The 18,193-nt window shown below is 45.1% G+C and overlaps 1 pseudogene; it reads right to left on the reverse strand.

Annotated features, from left to right (window-relative positions):
- Positions 1-16,175: 16,175 nt before the first annotated feature.
- LOC129490578 (ADP/ATP translocase 2-like) lies at positions 16,176-17,201 on the reverse strand (annotated as a pseudogene).
- Between the last annotated feature and the right edge of the window lie 992 nt (positions 17,202-18,193).

Here is an 18,193-nt window from a genome sequence, read left to right on the forward strand (position 1 = left end):
ACCCACACTTTGGTTCTAACTCTTGGGGGCAATGCTTTCCCTCCACTGTTGTTTCTTTCCCTTTGGAGGGGAGTAAGTGATGTAACACCTGCTTCTTTCCACCCCTTTCTTATTTGCTATCCCAGGGGAGCTAATGGTCATACCCAAGCTCTTCCTTTTTTCATCCTAGGAGTTAGGCCAGGTGCAGTGGCTCATGTCTGTAATCCCAGTGCTTGTAGGTGGTCGGGGTGGAAGGATAGATTGAGGCCAGGAGTTGGAGACTCAGCCTGGGCAATATAGTGAGACCCCGTCTCCACCAAAAATTTTAAAAAATTAGTGTGGTGTGGTAGTGTGCGTGCACCTGTAGTCCTACATACTTGGGAGGCTGAGGCAGGAGAATTGCTTGAGCCCGGGAGTTTGAGATTTCAGTGAGCTGTGATTGCACCACTGTACTCCAGCCTGGGTGACAGTGAGACCCTGCCTCAAAACCTACAATGAAACGCCATTTCATGGGCGCTATAGGATGGCTATAATTATAAAAAGTTGTAATAAATACTGTACAAAAATTAATGTAACAAGTATTGGCTGGGATATGAAGAAATTAGAGCCCCAGTACCTTGCTGGTGCGAATGTAAAATGGTGCATGCACTGTGGAAAATAATTTGATGATTCCTCAAAAAGTTAAACAGAATTATCAGATGACCCTGCAACTCCTCTCCTCAGTTCATACCCAAGAGAACTAAAAACATGTCTGCACAAAAACTTGTATGAACGTTCACGGCAGCATTATTCCTAATGCCCCAAAGTGGAAGCAACCCAAATGTCCATCGATGGATGGATGGATAAATGAAATGCGGTACATTCATACAATAGAATTATCTATCTGTAAAAATGAATGAAGTACTTGTGTATGCTACAACGTGGATGAACTGTAACAACATTATGCTAAGTGAAAGAAGCCAGACACAAAAGACCACATACTTCATTTATGTGATCCAGAATAGGCAAATTCACAGAAATAGACAACTATATTAGTGACTGCTAACGGGTATGGGTTTGCTTTTTGGGGTGATGAAAATGTTCTGGGATTAGATGGTTGCACAACCTTGTGAATATACTAAAAAGCACTGAATTGTAACCTTAAAAGGATGGATTTCATGTTACATGAATTACATGTCAATTTTTAAAAAGTGATGTATCTGAGGCATATCTAGTGTAACTTCTGAGGCCCTAAAGAAATTACTTTCCCATGAGTGACAGCTTGGGTTGTGGCTGCTGAAAGGACTTTAACCACCTGAGCATCAAACCCCCCTCTGGTTAAGACTGAACGGAATAAGGATTTGGGGAAGGTTGTTTTGGGCATTTAACTTAAGAATGTTGGACATTTTTTGTTTGTTTTGAGACAAGGTCTTGCTCTGTCACCCAGGCTAGAGCGCAGTGGTGTGATCAGTGCTCACTGCAGCTTCGAACCACTGGGATCAAGCGATTCTCCCTGCTTAGCCTCCCAGGTAGCTGGATCCACAGGCACGTGCCACCATGCCCAGCTATCTTTTCTCTTTTTTTAAAGATAGGGTCTCACTCTGTCACCCAGACTGGAGTGCAGTGGTCATGGCTCACTGTTGCCTCGACTTCTCGGGCTCAGGTGATCCTCCCACACTACAGGTGCACACCCCCACACCTGGCTAATTTTTTGTATTTTTGATAGAGACCGGGTCTTGTCATATTGCCCAGGCTGGTCTCAAACTCCTAGGCTCAAGTGATCAACTCGCCTCGGCCTCCCAAAGTGCTGGGATTACAGTTGTGAGCCACTGTGCCTGGCCTAATTTTTTAATATTTTGTAGAGACAGGGTGTCACCATGTTGCCTAGGATGGTTGATTCTTAACTTACAAAAATAAGGGTATTTAGTTTTGGATTTTAATTCTAGTGGAGTTTAACACTTTTGGACTTTGATTTGGAAGGATGTTTAATTTTTGAATTCCAGTAAATTTGATAATGGCAGAGGATTATATGTAGATTTGGGCATCTCTGTTGTTGGCATTTTATTATTGGGTGTTGGTGTGCTGATATGCCAGGTTAGACCATTTATTAGTTGGGGTTCTCCAGAGACAACCAATAGTATATGTATATAGACATATAAGGGGATTTATTAGGAGAATTGGTTCATGCGATTACGGAGGCTGGGAAACCCCAAAACACGCTGTCTGCAAGCTGGAGACCTTGATGTGGCTCAGTCCAAGTCCAAAGACCTCAGAACTTGGGATGCTGATGATAAAATTCTCAGTCTGAGGCTGAAGGCCTGAGAACCCAGGGGGCTACTGGTGTAAGTCCTGGAGTCCAGAGGTCTCCTAGAGTTGGGATCACTCTTCCTTCTCTGTCCTCAGAGGACACCATCATCAGAACATCAGGAGTTCTTATATCCAAGGACAGAGAAGGAAGAGTTATCCCAGCTCTAGGAGGGAGACAGACATGTTGCCTTTTCTGTGTTTTTGCTCTCTTTGGACCCTCTGTCAACTGAATGCTGGCCCACATTGAAGGTTCATCTCACCTAGTCTACTCAGACTCACACCCTAAAGTGATCTGCAAACACCCTCATAAACACAGCCAAATAATACTTTACTAGGTTTCTAGATATCCTTAATCCAGTTAACTTGACACCTAAAATTAGCCATCACAGACCATGTTGCAGGATCAGGAGGACCAGAGAGAGACCTTGGGGTGTATACAAGAGGATATATTTATTATTGAGTGTACTCAGACCCTGCAGACTTAACATTCAAAGACTGGGCCCAGAACAAAGACAGCACGTGATTTTATGCACACTTCACAAAAGGGGGTGGGCTAGCTTGAAGCAAGCTTACAGTGGCCTGAAAGCAGGGATACAGAGGCAGGACAAAGATAGTTAATCAAATTGTAATAGATCATAACTCAGGATTACACATGACCATTGCCAGTCAACCCAGATGTCTGTTATCTAGGTTTTGCCTAGGCACGGGCTTATCCTATAGCTTTCACTATGGCCTCCAGGTGGCCATAACACAGGCCTGCTCAGAGGCTCTGACCTTCACTCTACTGCTTAGATAAAATAGAATATTTGAAGTCACTGGTTACAGAGAACAGGAATCTATAAACTCATTCCATAAAACGAAGGAAAATTTGCTTTTCTTCTCCGTGTGTTGAGGGAATGCTGGGAGAGTTTCCAGAGCACGTTAGATAATATTATCAAGACTTCCTGGGTCTGGGTTGTGCCTTTTGCTGCCTCTGGGACAAGTCAGCCTGATACAGGAAAACTTATTTCTCTTTCTTTTTAAGTTTATTTTTCTTTAATTTCCTGCCTCAACCATGTGGTGGGCATACTTTGGGGTGGGAAATGGAGTGAATTTTCAGACTTAGAATTACAGAAGCCTTGGAGTTGCCTGAATTAATATATTATTCTGACTCTGTTTAGAGCCTTTTGGGGCAAAATCTAAACTGCTTCCAGTGATCCCAATAGCAGTTGGATTTGGGAGTGATAGACTGTGTTCTTCTCTATGGCTCTAATGGTTAAGTTCAGTGAGTGAAAAGAACAAAAAGATGGGGAATGTAAGGGAAGAATGCTTCTTTTCTACGTCTGATGTTTTCTTCTACATGAAAGCTTAATTAATGTAACACATCTGCCTTCTCTCTGTCCTTTTATTCTGTATGCCCAGAGACACGCAGACTGAGTTGCCTGAGGGAGTGTGGGTTCTGCTCTGCTTTTTCCTGTAAGTTTTAGAGGTGTCTGCTTCCACATGAAGAAGTCTGGGGTGGTCTGTGGTTTGCCTGTGGTTTGGTGGGTACATCTGAATAATTCTGGAGTTCCAAACAAAGAAGTTAACTACAGTCTGTAGATATAAGTTACATCATCCAATGTAGTAGTAGTAACAATGACCGCTGTCTGTTTACTACTTTGCCTTTGTTCTCAATTGGTTCAGAACTCAATTGTGGAAGAAGAGTGCTAATTATTGGCCCCTCAAGACTCCAGTAGCCCTCGAGTCTTTGCTGTACTGAGACAAAAACCTCCTCTGCCTTCCTGCCTGCCTCCCATCTCTACCCTGTCATATCTGTCCATCCCAGCCATCAGACCATCAGAGCAACTGACTGATTGATCTAAAATGCAGGATATGGTCATGCTGTGTTTGGCTTTTTTTTTTGAGACGGAGTTTTGCTCTTGTTGCCCAGGCTGGAGTGCCATGGCATGATCTTGGCTCACAGCAACCTCTGCCTCCCAGGTTCAAGCGATTCTCCTGCCTCAGCCTCCTGAGTAGCTGGGATTACAGGTATGAGTTACCATGCCTCGCTAATTTTGTATTTTTAGTAGAGACAGGGTTTCTCCATGTTGGTCAGGCTGGTCTTGAACTCCCAACCTCAGGTGATCCACCCGCCTTGGCCTCCCAAAATGCTGGGATTACAGGCTTAAGCCACTCCACCCGGCCGGCTTTCAAACCTTTCAGTAAGTTGCCTTCTATACAATGAAAGGCCAGGTTCCTTAACAGGTTACCATGAGGGGTGCCTATTGACCTTCTCAGCCACATCTCAGTCTTGCCTTCATAGCACAGAATTTATAATACTGGCTGTTTCCCCTCTTTGGCCTTTGGCTTTACTCATGTTGGACTTTTGTGGAAAGAGCCTTATCTCCAAACCTATCTTCATTTGGTTTACTTGTATTCAAGACTAGGCTCAAATGTCTCTTCCTCCAGAAAGTCCTGTGGGATCCCTCAGCCCTCTATCGCTACTCAATGCTTATATAGGACAGGCCATGGAGGCTTTTGTTATACTGTGAAACTGTCTTGAGTAGCTACTCTCTCCTAGAAAAATAACAGCCTCAAGCAGTTCATACCATGCACAGTCCTGGTTTCAAAGGAAACAAATCCTATTACACTGTTGGACCATAGACTAGAGTATGGGCCACCATCATCTGAGTATGTTGAGTTTGGCTGGTGTGGTAGATTGGCCCTCAGTGCAGTGATGCAAGTGGGCTTCTGGCTGTTACCTGGGAAGATCAGAGGCAGAAGCTTGGGAGCTCTAGCAGGGTCCTGGTGCTCTATGAGTACCACACTTGGAAGACAGCAGGCCTCCTGGCTGACATCTCTCTAAGAAGTGGAGCTGGTACTTCTCACATCAACCCGGCACCCAAATTCACGCTTTATGTACTTCAGTCACAGGGAGTTGAGGTTAGTGGGCATGAGGCTGGAATAGAGAGTGGTCAGAAAACAGACCTTATCTACTTTATCCAGGAGTGACCCTGACTGAATCTTTGCTTTATTAGACATTTCATTCTTGAATTTAAGAAAAATCATGCATAACACCAGCTGACCACAAGAGGACACTGTGGAGCTAGGCAGGCAGCTAGTTGCTAGAGCCAAGGCTTTTTAGTTTTCCCCAGAGCCTCATTTGAACTCAGGTTTCTTGTCTCATACTTACTATTGGATCACACCACAAGGGCAGGTAAAGGGTTGAATATACTACTATTTCACGCCTCCTTCCCTTTTTTTTTTTTTTTTTGCAAAAGAGGAATCTGTTTTTCATCCATTTATTTCATATTTTCTACATGAGGTGCCTTTTCTATTGTAGAATACTGTCTTTCAGCAGGTAGTGTTGTGAATGAAAACATGGGCTGTAGAATCAGACTTACCTTGACTCTAATTTTACCCTGATTTGTTAATCACGTGATTTGGGGCAGGTGACTTAACCTCTCTAACCTCAATTTCTTCATTCATAAATTGGGAATAATAAGCACCTCTCAAGGTTGTAACGATTGACAATACAAGGTATGTAAATCATCCAGTATAGTTTCAATTACATAGTAAGGGCTTAATAAATGGTGCTAGTTATTATCATTATTTAAGGAGCCTCTGAAGCAACTTATTTTTGCAGGTTTTCCATCACAGCAATTCCTTGTCAACAGTTGGAGCAACCTGTCACTTAGTCCATAACAGTTACCTCTAGAACAGAACCCCTAGTTATTTTTTTTTTTTATTTTTTCTGAGACAAGGTCTCACTCTGTCACCCAGACTGGAGTGCAGTGGCACGACCTTGCCTCCCGGGTTCAAGCGATTCTCCTGCCTCAGCCTCCCTAGTATCTGGGACTACAGGCACGAGCCACCATGCCCAGCTAATTTTTGTATTTTTAGTAGAGACGGGGTTTCACCATGTTGGTCAGGCTGGTCTCGAACTCCTGACCTCGTGATCCGCCCACCTTGGCCTCCCAAAGTGCTGGGGTTATAGGCTTGAGCCACCGCTCCTGGCCCCTAGTTATTTTTAAATCTTCTGTTACACAAAGCACAGTGCTTGGGGCACAAGGGCTCAGATAATATTTGTTGAATTAAGATGGTTACTAAGAATGCAGGCTTTATTAATTGGAAAATAATTAAACTCACAAAGCAACCAGGTTTAAGATAGTAAAGAGAGTGAAATAAAGGGGTGGAAGATTTCAAAATATGTTCCTGGTTGAAGGGGTGGCCTGCTCCTCCACACCTGTGGGTATTTCTAGTCGGGTGGGATGAGAGACAGAGAAAATAAATAAGACACAGAGACAAAGTATAGAGGAACAACAGTGGGCCCAGGGGACCGGCACTCAGCACACCAAGGACCTGCACCGGAACCGGCCTCTGAGTTCCCTCAGTTTTTATTGATTATTATTTTCATTATTTCAGCAAAAAGGAATGTAGTAGGAGAGCAGGGTGATAATAAGGAGAAGGTCAGCAAAAAACATGTGAGCAAAAGAATCTATGTCATAATTAGGTTCAAGGGAAGGTACTATGCCTAGATGTGCACGTAAGCCAGATTTATGTTTCTCTCCACCCAAACATCTCAGCGGAGTAAAGAATAACAAAGCAGCATTACTGCCAACATGTCTCGCCTCCCACCATAGGGCGGTTTTTCTCCTATCTCAGAATTGAACAAATGTACAATCGGGTCTTATACCGAGACGTTCAGTTCCCAGGGGCAGGCAGGAGACAGTGACCTTCCTCTATCTCAACTGCAAGAGGCTTTCCTCTTTTACTAATCCACCTCAGCACAGACCCTTTACGGGTGTCGGGCTGGGGGACAGTCAGGTCTTTCTCATCCCAAGAGGCCATATTTCAGACTATCACATGGGGAGAAACCTTGGACAATAGCCCACTTTCAGGGGCAGAGGTCCCTGCGGCTTTCCACAGTGCATTGTGCCCCTGGTTTATTGAGACTAGAGAATGGCGATGACTTTTACCAAGTATACTGCTTGTAAACATGTTGTTAACAAGGCATGTCCTGCACAGCCTAGATCCCTTAAACCTTGATTTTATACAACACATGTTTTTGTGAGCTCCAGGGTGGGTCAAAGTGGCTGGGGCAAAGCTACAAGTTAACAACATCTAAGCAAAGCAATTGTTTAAAGTACAGGTCTTTTTCAAAATGGAGTCTCTTAAGTCCTCCCTTTCTACATAGACACAGTGACAGTCTGATCTCGCTTTCTTTTCCCTACACCTGGTTATCATTAATTCATTAATAAAGCAATCATTTATTGAGTACCACTTTGTGCCTGCCCTCCAGAAGCTCACTGCCTGGCCAGGGAGCTAGAGATTCCCTACATGTGATATGATGTCATGAATATGTTAGCCTTTTCAGCTTGTAAAGAGGAGAGGGCTAGATTATGCTTGTGGTGGGAATGGGAAGCAGGAAAGACATCTATGCTAGATAGTCTTTGTCTGCCCCATCCATTCCCTGCTCTGTGTCCTGGGATGCCGAATCCAGCCTACTGTGCGGCCTGTGCTCAGTTGCCCTCTGTGACGGGTTGGGAGATCAGAGGGTGGAAAGAGAGAGTGGCTGAAGCATTTCTTCTCTGGCATGTTCTTGCTTCAGCACTCTGTCTCAGCAGTGGCTGAGCCTCCCCATGACTGCAGCACACACTGGCAACTCCTCTTCCTTGTCTCTAGCTCTCTTTCTTTTTTTTTCTTTTTCTTTTAAGCTCTGGCAAGAAGTCTCTAGCTCTCTCTCTTTTTAAATTACAGCAAATATTACCTGATAATAATCATTATTATTTTATTTGTTTATTTATTGAGACTGAGTCTTGCTCTGTCACCAGGCTGGAGTGCAGTGGTGTGATCTCGGCTCACTGCAACCTCTGCCTCCTGGGTTCAAGAGATTCTCCTGCCCCAGCCTCCTGAGTAGCTGGAACTCAGGTGCACGCCACCATGCCCAGCTAATTTTTGTATTTTTAGTAGAGATAGGGTTTCACCATGTTGGCCAAGATAGTCTTGATCTCTTGACCTCGTGATGCACCCGCCTCGGCCTCCCAGAGTGCTGGGATTACAGGCATGAGCCACTGCGCCCAGCCTATTATTATTTTATTAAAGCAAAGAAGTCTTTATCTCTCAAAGGGCTCCACTAACACTGTCTCTTCTCCTAATCCCATTCAGTCCTGGGGTAGTGATGGCTTCCCACATTTGCCATTGTCTGGGGGCCTCACAGTTCCTCGCTCATTTTTTTATGCTGCCTTTATCTTCGTGAGCAATCCTTTCATTAAATAAAGTCTCTTCAACTGAACCTTGCTAGGCCAGATTGACATAGCATCCTAGAAGAGGAGATCCTTGAGCTGGGCCTTGGCAAATGAGCAGGTACATGTTAGGCAGAGAAGAGGGACAAAGGGAAGAGGAAGGGAGATGTGAAGGATTTGGCATTAGGGGCTGTGAGTGATGTGGAGTAGCTGGAATACAAGATGCATCTGAAAATCAGGTTTGCCTGAGTCAGAATGAGCCTTGGCAACTTCTGGAGGGTGGAGTTAAGGCATTTTCTTCTTTAAAGGACCTGTTTGCACCATCTGGTTTACAAGGAGGACGGGGAATCTTTTGGCGGTTGCAGGTTCAGATCTATTCAGCTTTACCTGGTGAATTTAGAGGAGAGTGCTTTGGAAGCCAGGATGAAGGGATGATTTCAGAGGTCTGGAGGTTTTATCACAGGGGAATAAAGAGTCATAGGTATGATGAAGTGGCTTCAAAAAACAGCGTGAGTTCAGAAAGGAGTAAAGACCCCGGGAGAGCATAGTGACTCTGCTTGACAAAGCTAAATCTCCTCCCCTGGAGAGGAGAGGGTTTAAGTAAAAACCAAAACCAAACCAGTGACAAGAGCTGCACAGCTTCCAGATGTAAACTAGGCATCTTCTGGGCCCAGTATTTTTCCCTGGGCCCCTTGATAGGAAGGAGTCTGGGAACTGTGTCAGCCACACACAGGAGAAGAAGGGAGGTCAACGGTTTGGAAATGGAGATGGAAGGGCAATCAGGAAACTTGAGTTTGTCACCAAGTGGCTGTGTAACCTTGGGGCAAGTCACTCTTTTTTCTTTCAGGGCTTCAACATTTTTACCTATAAAACACGAGTGAAGCTGAATGTTTGGGTTCCTTTCTAGCACTGACTCTCTACCTTGGTTGTCTGCACTTCAGTGGAAGAGGATATCAGCCCAGGGCCTGAGGCCTCAGCAGGCAGAAGGGGAGGTTGACTTCTGGTGAGGGGACATGTCCTTGGGGCTCAGACATGCTCCCTCTTCCCTCTAACCATGGGCACCCCATCACTGCTGGCCATGCTGTGTTTGGAATCTGAGGTGAATTGGGAGCCTTTGGGAACTTGGGAGCCTGTCCCCACATCTGTGGATTGCTGTGACTTAATGTCCTGTGGGAATTTAGCAGTTTTAGACATGATAACTAATCTTTTTTTTTTTTTTTTTTTCAGATGGAGTCTCGCTCTTTTGCCCAGGCCGCAGTGCGGTGGCACTATCTTGGCTCACTGCAAGCTCCGCCTCTTGGGTTCACGCCATTCTCCTGCCTCAGCCTCCTGAGTGGGCCTGGCTCATTTTTTTTTTTTTTTGGATTTTTAGTAGAGACGGGGTTTCACCGTGATAGCCAGAATGGTCTCGATCTCCTGACCTCATGATCTGCCCAACTCGGCCTCCCAAAGTGCTGGGATTACAGGCGTGAGCCACTGCACCCAGCCTTTTTTTTTTTTTTTTTTTTTTTGAGGCAGGGTCTTGCTGTGTTGCCCAGTCTGGAGTGCAGTGGCACAATCTTGGCTCACTGCAACCTCTGCCTCCCAGGCTCAAGCCATCCTTCTGCCTCAGCCTCCTGACTAGCTGGGACTACAGGCAAGTGCCTGGCTAATTTTTGGTATTTTTTGTAGAAATGGGGTTTCACCATGTTGCTCAGGCTGGTCTGGAACTCCTGGACTCAAGCCATCCTCCCGCCTTGGCCTCCTAAAGCACTGGGATTATAGGCATGAGCCACTGTGCCCGGCCACTGTAGCTAATCTTTTAAAGCTGTAATGCTCCTTGCTTTCCTTGCTTCCTTCTCCTTTCCTCTTCTGTTTCGATGAGAACAAACTTGAAAACCATCAGACTGAAAGCCACTTCAAGAGGAATCATGGGCCGGGTGCGGTGGCTCACGCCTGTAATCCCAGCACTTTGGGAGGCCGAGGTGAGTGGATCATGAGGTCAGGAGGTCGAGACCATCCTGGCTAACACAGTGAAACCTCGTCTCTACTAAAAATACAAAAAAAAAAAAATTAGCCAGGCAAGGTGGCGGGCGCCTGTAGTCCCAGCTACTCGGGAGGCTGAGGCAGGAGAATGGCGTGAACCCCGGGGGCGGAGCCTGCAGTGAGCCGAGATCGCGCCACTGCACTCCAGCCTGGGCAACAGCGAGACTCCGTCTCAAAAAAAAAAAAAAAAAAAAGGAATCATGGTCTGGCGTAGAAGCCCTAATGCTACAGACTGAGTGAGCTCCGGCAAGCTATTTTCCCTCTTTGGGTCTTGGTTTTCTCATCTTTTAAGCCAAAGCAATGACTCAGACCTTTCTTACTCCACACAGTTACTCTGGAGATCCAAAGGGCTCATAGATGCGAAATGCTTTAACTTGAATAACTTTCCATGTTGACATGAGGGCTAACTGGATCCCTATTCCTTCATCATTGGATACATACATGACATAAGAGGCCATAGATCAGTGAGTTTCAAATGAACCCATATGTTAAATAACATATGGTATGTAACATATGGTATGGTAACATCCTGACTGGCTTTTACATCTATACTGCTTTCCAAAAAGAGCTGTGGCATCCTATAAAATAATTTATCATTGTATCTGCTACAACAATAGGGAAATGTACTAGAATAGAAGATCGTGGCCATGGGGTGTGGTGACTCAGATGTGGGTCATGGGCTCTCCTGTCTCCTCTGTTCTCTGGGAAGGACTCTACTTACCTCCTTTCATGCATTTTTTTGTGGCCATAATTGCTGTTTCTTGGGCCATAGGTCCCATTCATACTTCCTCATAGTAACCCTGTTATTTGTCATTGGTTTTAGCCAGCTCCACAGTCAGCATCTCACGAGAGTAATAAGAAGTGGGAAGGACTTTGTTTTTTCCTGTACTGAATTGCCTGGAGAGCATCTCTTGTTGATTGCAGCCGGAAGTGTGACATTTAGTTAGTGGAGAAACTTGAGTCAGGCAAGCGGCAGCCTGTGCCAGCAGGAGGGTGAGAAAGGGCTGAGGAAGGAGGGAAATGCTCAGTGAAGTAATTTGGCCCAGGTGTTTTCCTGGATCCAGGCTGGGTGTTCACATCACCACAGGTGGGGATTGTAGATGCTCAAGGAATTTTCCATTGTGATAGAAACCACAAAAGAGCATGCATAGACACCTAGTTTCTTCTATTCCATCTGACACCTGTGTTGGGAAAATAAACTCCGAGAGGTGAGCACCTCACCCAAGGACTTCCTGCTTTCCCAGTGACTAGTGCTTGAGGATGACACAGGCCTGCATCGAGATCTGTGGCTTCTCAAGGCACAGGTCTAGAGTGGGATGAGCTGGAAGGGAGCTTACATCACCTCTAGGCCCAGTCCCTCACTTTATAGGTGGGGGGACCTAGGCTCAAAGAGAGACCTTAACTTGATAAGGGATTCAGGGGCTGTGCTGGAACTGGTGCTTAGATCATTGGAACCTAATTCAGAGCTCTTGGCTGTGCCTCTCCACCTCTGTGACTGGATGATGATGGTTGGGTTACCCTGGATAAAATTACCTTCCTCTCCCCCAGAGGCTGAAACCGCTTGTGTCCGAACTCTTGCACTTTCTCTGTGGGTATCATAGAGATACTCATTTCTAGTTTATTTCTAAAGAGCCATCTTTTCCCTGCAGGTGCATTACTACTCAGAGTGATGCCTCTTCCAACTCACAGCCCCTGGGACCTTGAGAAATGCTGACAATCAGCAGCAGAAGACAAATGATATGGGGGGATCAGGAGGAGGGACTTTGATGGGACAGGAGCCTGCAAGGAAGAGGGCCCAAGGAGGAATTTAAAGGCAGCCTGGGGATGGGGAGGGGGAATCTGGCTTCTAATACCGTTTTGTCATTTCTCAATTGTGTGACCTTGGAGAAGTTACTTAATAGCTCTAAGCCTTGGTGCCCTACTCTGCAAAATGGGGATGGTAACATGTACTTCAGGGTTATATGAGAATGATATGAAATACTGTATTCGATAATATATATTATATTATAGATGTAATATATAAGGGCTAATATATATGAAATATATGTGATATGAGAGCACCCCATGTTGCGGGATGGGCAGTAGGTGCTCCACAGGAGGGAGTTTCTTCACTCCTGGCAACAGCTGCAGTGCCTGGAGTGCCTCCTATCTTCCTCCCTTTGCAGAGCTTCCTACCCTCAAGACTTCTCCAATTGTGCGGGTGACATGTTACAGTGACAAAGGTTAAGCAGTATTTTTTTTAAGCAAAATTGGGGTATATTTATTGGTTCATGTAGTTTAACCTTCCAGTTTCTGGCATGCCTAGCTCCACGGGCTCTAAAGATGTCATCAGGATGCAGTCTGTCCATCTCTTTGCCTTGTTCTTTTCCTTGTTCTTTCCATTCTCAGGCACGCTCTCCCTGATGGAGATAAGAGCATGGATGCAGACCCACATTTGGGTGTCAGCAGAAAGCCCACCAATAGAAGTGATATTAATATACCATTTTGTAGGGGGCCCTGGCCACCTGCTTTTTGCCATTGACCATCCACCTCTTTCTAAGTGGCCCCCAGGAAAAATATATGCACAGAAGATTATAAGCATTTTTTCTTGCTTGGGCATGGTGGCAGAAATGGCTGGTTGGTTTCCATTTTTCACTGTTTCCTTCCATGGCTGCTCAGCTAAAGACTACATTTCTATGCCTCTATTTCAGCAAAGTTTAATCATGTAAGAATCATGTCACAAGATCGTGGCCAATGAAGTATGGATGAAGTGGTAGAGGATGAGATGAATGCTGCAGAGGAAAAGGAAGAAGGCAATAGTGGTGCTGCCATACCAGTCGTAGACCACCTACCTGGCCATTTGTGTGAGTAAGCCATCTTATTTAACCCACTTGGTTAAGCCTAACCTATACAGGCCCAAATGCAAGCCATAGCGTCCTAGTGATTGAGATCAGACCATACAGAAGACTTCTGCTGCCCAGGTTGGAGGCTGTTTTGGGCCTGGATTCAGAGCTTGTTGGAGACAAGACAGAATTTTCCAAAGCAAGGAAAGTTGGAATAGCTTGCCTCAGGGGAATTCCTGCTTTTAGTTGGTTCAGATGTCTGTGGTCAACGAAGCCTTCAGGGGCTGGCTCGCAGAAGCCTGGGAAAAGCTACAGGAATGAAATGAATCCAAAGATTGTTTGACATTATTTTTATCAACTCCTTTACATTTACTTTCCCAGAAAGCCTTTTGAAACCCTGTTTTGTTATGAAAATATTCAAACATTCACAAAACTGGAGAAAATACCTATTCCTAGATTCAATAGTGATCAACATAATGCCATATTTGCTTCATCTTTCATTCTTCCTCTTCCTTTTCTCCCTCCTTTTTTCTCTCTGCCCTTCCTTTCTCTCTCTTTTGTTTTTTCTTTTGGCTGTGGGTTTTTTTTTTTTTTTTTTTTTTTTTGAGACGAGTCTTGCTCTGTCACCCAGGCTGGAGTGCAGTGGTGCAATCTCGGCTCACTGCAATCTCTGCCTCCCGGGTTCAAGCAGTTCTCCTGCCTCAGCCTCCCGAGTAGCTGGGACTACGGACGCCCGCCACAGCGACCGGCAATTTTTCTTTTTTTTTTTTTGTTCCATTTTTAGTACAGACGGGGTTTCACGGTGTTAGCCAGGATGGTCTCGATCTCCTGACCTTGTGATCCACCTGCCTCGGCCTCCCAAAGTGCCAGGATTACAGGCGTGAGCCACCGCGCATGGCTGGCTGTAGTCTCTTAAAGGAAATCTCTGTCAATATGTCTTTGTATCCCTAAATACTTCTGTATACAATTCTTAAATATAAGCATACTTTCTTATAGGACAATACCATTATTACATATAATAAAATTGGAAGTAATTCATTGATATTATTTAATACCCAGGATTAAAGCTGTATTACATTTACCTAGTTGTCTCAAAACTGTTTTTACAGTGGGTTTCTGAATTAGGATTGAAGCCAAGTCTATTCATTACATTTGGTTGTTACATCAACAAAACTTTAATGAAAGCTGCCAGAACGACAAGATCTGAAGGATAGGGTTATTATAACTCTGCCTATTCTTGGAGAGTGGACAGCCAGAGGGAGTTAAAGAACAACAGGTCTGGGGATGCACAAGCCAGATAATCCCATCCACAGGTCCCTGATTTGCTCAAAGACATGTGATTTCTTTCATTTTTTATGTTTGCAATAATTCATTCCTGGAGTGGTTCGTTGAAAGTGGACAATGTAAGGGTGAGACACTTCTAGCATCTGATTTAAATCCAGCCCTTGACTTAACTTATTTAACATATGGGTTCATTTGAAACTCACTGATCTATGGCCTCTTATGTCATGTATGTTGAGTGCCCATTATATGCCAGTGCTGTTTAGAGACAGTACAAAGAATGGCAAGAGAAGCTAGCGAAAAAGTTCTTAATTAGACGGAGGACACAGGCATGCCCTTTCAGCTGCAGGGCGCTGTGCAGGGGAGTGGAAAGAAAGTGCCGTGGGTAGGCCAGGCGCAGTGGCTCATGCCTGTAATCCCAGCACTTTGGGAGGCCGAGGCGGGCGGATCACCTGAGGTTGGGAGTTCAAGACCAGCCTAACCAACATGGAGAAACGCTGTCTCTACTAAAAATACAAAATTAGCCAGGCGTGGTGGCACATGCCTGTAATCCCAGCTACTAGGGAGGCTGAGGCAGAAGAATCGCTTGAACCTGGGAGGCGGAGGTTGCGGTGAGCCGAGATCGCGCCATTGCCCTCCAGCCTGGGCAGTAAGAGTGAAACTCCGTCTCAAAAAGAAAAAAGAAAGTGCCATGGGCGCACAAAGGGAAGGGGAAGTATGATCAGCTCCCCTGGGAGAGGTCAGGAGAGGCTTTCCTGAACAGGTAATCATGGTAATGCATGAAGAGGTAATGCATGTTAATATTTTCCTGCTAGGGGGAAACGCATTCCAAGCAGTGGGAACAGAATAACCCAAGGCACTAAAACTCTAAAATGCAGCAATGATCTTGAGCAGCAATGTTTCAAGTCACATGATGGGTATTTGCCCCCATGAAAATAATTCAGTTTTATCTACAAAATGTGCCTTCAGATTTCAAATAGAGATGAACATACTGTTTAGAACACATTTTGACAATGTTACCTTTTTAAAAAATCTACTGGGTTGTGCACCATTTGTTCCTGCCCTGCCTCCCATCCCTTCCCAGGCCAAACAAACAATATTAGTTTTTTTTAAATTTCAGATATTTCTATTTCTCCAAATTTGTTATTTATCAGGTGTGAATGAAATAAAAAATATAATTGAGTCCCATCACCATCCTCATGGAAATGGCTTTAAGAGAAAACTGGTCAGATGAATATTATTGCTTCCCATTTTCTTTTCTTTCTTTTTTTTTTTTTTTTTTTTTTGAGACAAAGTCTCGCTCTGTTGCCCAGGCTGGAGTGCAGTGATGCCATCTCGGCTCACTGCAACCTCCGCCTCCCAGGTTCAAGGGATTCTCCTGCCTCAGCCTCCTGAGTAGCTGGGATTACAGGCGCGTGCCACACGCTTGGCAAATTTGTTGTATTTTTAGTAGAGATGGGGTTTCACCGTGTTAACCAGGGTGGTCTCGATCTCCTGATCTCGTGATCCATCCACCTCAGCCTCCCAAAGTGCTGGGATTACAGGCATGAGCCACCACACCCGGTTTGCTTCCCATTTTCAACCAGTAAATAGTTGCTACTGATAAATTGACAGCCAGGAGTCTGTCGAGAATGCTCAAGATATGTTATATAATACAACATGACTGTTCACAGGGGTGAAAATCCCAGGAAATAACTTACGTGTACTTCTTGATTTCATCATACAAGACAAGCACAAAAGCACCACCCATGCCTCTGAGAACACTGGACCATGCACCCTTGAAAAAAGCTTTGCCTCCTTCATCACCAGCAATCTTCCACCAGCAGTCAAGTGTGCCGGTGTACATGACGTCAGTTCCTTTGCACCCTGACTGCATCAGCATGCGGCATGGAACGGTGTCAAGTGAATGGGAAGTCAACCCAGCAATGGCAGTGACAGTCTGAGTGATCATCCAGCTGATGACGATGTGGGTGTTCCTGGGATCCGGAAGCATTCCCTTTGCAGTGTCATAGATACAAAAGTAGGCAGCTCGGTAGATGATAATACCCTGCACAGACAAGTTAAAGCCTTGGTACAGGCCCTTAATCCCATCAGTTTTGTAGATCTTAACCAGGCAGTCACTGAGGCCTCAGAATTCCCTTTCAGCTCCAGCTTTACCCACGTCAGCTGCTAGACAGGTATGGGCAAAATCAAGAGGGTACACAAAACACAAGGATGTGGCCCCAGCGGCACCACCTGATGCCAGATTCCCTGCAAAGTAGATCCCAAACTGGGTCCTCTTGTCCACACTACCCATCTGCTTGTGTTTATCTTTGAAGGCCATGTTGAGAGCCTGGGTGGGGAAGTATCTGATGACATTGACCAGGTTATGGTGCCAGAAGGACAGGACTGCCTGCTCCTTGAGAATATGGACCATGCAGTCTATAATACCCTTGTATTGCATATCTGCGGTGATCTTCTTGCTGGCATGCTGTACCTCCAGCAACAGCTTGACCCTCTCGATGGGCACTACCCCCATCTTGGCGATGGCTGCTGCCACTCCACCTGCCAGGAAGTCCTTGGTGAAGGACACAGCTGCATCTGTCATGTTGAAAGTAAAGAGGAGGCAGGCGGCAGGCTGCTGCAGGACGGGACTGGGCCGGGAACTGGCTTTGACGCCAGGGCTGTGGGGAAACAATATTAGTTTTTGTTAAATTCCAAAGCTTCATTTTTTTCCTCAGGTCCCTTTATAACTTCCCAATCTCTCTTCCTTGAATGCTCAAGATAAAACCAAAATATAATGTGAAAAGTATTTCCATTCTTTTAACAAATAAAAACGCCTAAATCAATTACTTTTTACCTTCATGGTTTTGAAAATCTATTCATCATGGGTCAATGACACTTGATAGAAAAGTGGACTTCCGATCTGGTTTAAACCCAAATCAAGTTTGTGTCCTGAGGAATTCTTGAAACTCCGTGAATAACCCTGATGCCCTTAGGGAGGAATGAGATGACTGAGTCTAGTGAGAGTGCTATCACCTGAGCAGTGGGACCCAGCTACTTTGTGCAATCAATTGACAAAGTGAGTGGCCTGGAACTCAGAAAGTGTGCACTCACATTCTCATTCGAGTAGCTCTGCAAGGCTAGGACAGCTAGGCATGACTCTCTATGCAACGGGCAGAGGAAATACGTGGTGTGGTGTCAAAGTTCTGCACTTGGGGACTTGTCCTGGCTCACAGCCACCATCAAAGTGATATGAAGTAGGTGACATTTAGAGTGTTTTTTCCTTGTGCTAGGCACTGTTCTAAGCATGCTATTCACAACAACTCAGTGAAGTGGGTTGTATTATTCCCCTCGCATCAATCAAGATTCTCCAGAGAAACTGAACCAGTAGGATGTATGTGTGTACATATTTATCAGGTTGGTGCAAAAGTAATGGCAATTTTTGCCATTTGTATGTGGGTGTGTATATATATATATATAGTTCCCTTGAATAAAGTCTGCTTTATTCTTTTTTTTTTTGAGACAGGGTCTCTCTCTGTTGCCCAGGCTGGAGTCCAGTGGTGTGATCATGGCTTACTGCAACCTCTGTCTACCTCCTGGGCTCAAGTGATC

This window comes from Symphalangus syndactylus, chromosome 9, assembly GCF_028878055.3.
Source record: "Symphalangus syndactylus isolate Jambi chromosome 9, NHGRI_mSymSyn1-v2.1_pri, whole genome shotgun sequence".
NCBI lineage: Eukaryota > Metazoa > Chordata > Mammalia > Primates > Hylobatidae > Symphalangus > Symphalangus syndactylus.